The sequence below is a fragment of the Bidens hawaiensis genome, unplaced genomic scaffold, assembly GCF_021521415.1.
Source record: "Bidens hawaiensis isolate Kalapana, Puna unplaced genomic scaffold, B.hawaiensis_p1.1 tig00007310_1, whole genome shotgun sequence".
In the NCBI taxonomy this organism is placed as follows: Eukaryota; Viridiplantae; Streptophyta; class Magnoliopsida; order Asterales; family Asteraceae; genus Bidens; species Bidens hawaiensis.
Genome location: NW_027491507.1, coordinates 840,445 through 841,876, shown reverse-complemented (window position 1 = coordinate 841,876; position 1,432 = coordinate 840,445). Strand labels below are relative to the sequence as shown.

The following is a 1,432-nucleotide window of genomic DNA, read 5'->3' as shown; positions in this document are numbered from 1 at the left end:
GTTTTGAAACTAAACATAGCATGGACGGATATAATAAAACTTACTTTTAGTGTTTTCAATGACAAACAAGATACTATGTTGAAAATAGTGGTTTCACGAAAATGGTGTGTAAAATTTACCCAAAATGAAAAATACTTGACGGGGTAGGAATAAATTGATGAAAACGTAACTTTAGAGAATTAGAGGTGAACTAGTATTTTAACCCGCGATGCACGGCGGGAGGCAACATTAGATGAAGCGGTTTGCCTAATTAGCCATTTGCGCATGATTTTTGTATATACATCTAGCAGTTATTGTAAGCGTTGACATCATTAAGGCAGGTTAGTTGCGTTATTTAGCCATGTGGTTCCATGATACAAAAGCATAATAACCTATTTTGTAGATGTTAGTTACAAAATAATCTATCTTCATCAGCTGTAAATTGTAATTCTGTAATCGGCTTTTACTGAAAGATAGCTTTTTGTTGACACAAAAGGGTAGTCCATCATCATATGATTATTGGCTTGCAGGCTAATGCTTGTGTTTCTTCCTTGTTTTTTTGGCTACATTGTGTATAAAACTTCCCATTAGTATGTGTTTAGTTATGCATGCGATTAAAGAAACAGAAAATAATGTTAACCTGAGCATTGATGTCAACGTAAAAATCTGCTGAAAGCCACCTATTTACATCCCCCGTTTAATTGTTATACTCCCTAAAGATCACGTGGGTCAAATATTGTAGAAATGCCAATAAGAAACAATTAAACAAACTGTAACTTTATACTATTTCATAAAAAGATGATTTTGTTTACCATTCGTGAGCTTTAGAACACACCAAAAGTAAGCACAGCCCAGAACTTTAAAATCATTTTGCTAGAATTTAAAAAATATTATATTTATTCTTGGATATTTGTATTTGCAACAACTGAAGAATCACATCTTTGCATTAATAAGGGGAAAAAAAAGTGCATCAATTGAAGATATTTTACCTTAAAAGAGTTGTTGCGTGCCTCCTTAGATTTTGCCATTGAGTACAATCTCAGTCTTTACTACATAAATTTCAAATTGAGAACTTGGATACCTCTAAACACACCAAAATTTAGAGTTTTCTCTTTGTTTTGCTTTTGACTTGAGTTCTCCGCATCACGCCAATCAAACCTGCATCACCGGAGATTTTAAAATCATTTTATAAAAAGAAATGCGGGTCAACTCATCCAACTTTATGCAACAATGACCAGTTAAATGATTGTTTGACATGAGCACGAAAGCATACACATTTCAAATATTCCTTTTAAAGATGATAAAATTTATACTTACACACTTCCTAAGCGGCATTAACCGAAATTCAATCACTAATTGTCAATACCCGTTATGAAAACAAAGATACCCTTTTGAACAACTTAGCAAATGGTTACGTGCCAAGCCTGTTCCGGTTTCCATCCATGGGTTACAC

The 1,432-nt window shown here is 33.5% G+C and overlaps 1 long non-coding RNA gene across 1 annotated transcript; it reads left to right on the top strand.

Moving 5' to 3' along the window:
• Positions 1 to 347: 347 nt before the first annotated feature.
• Positions 348 to 1,166, top strand: LOC143634967 (uncharacterized). Its single transcript, XR_013153970.1, has 2 exons — positions 348 to 521; positions 960 to 1,166. It is a non-coding gene; the product is annotated as an uncharacterized LOC143634967 (long non-coding RNA).
• The last annotated feature ends 266 nt before the right edge of the window (positions 1,167 to 1,432 follow it).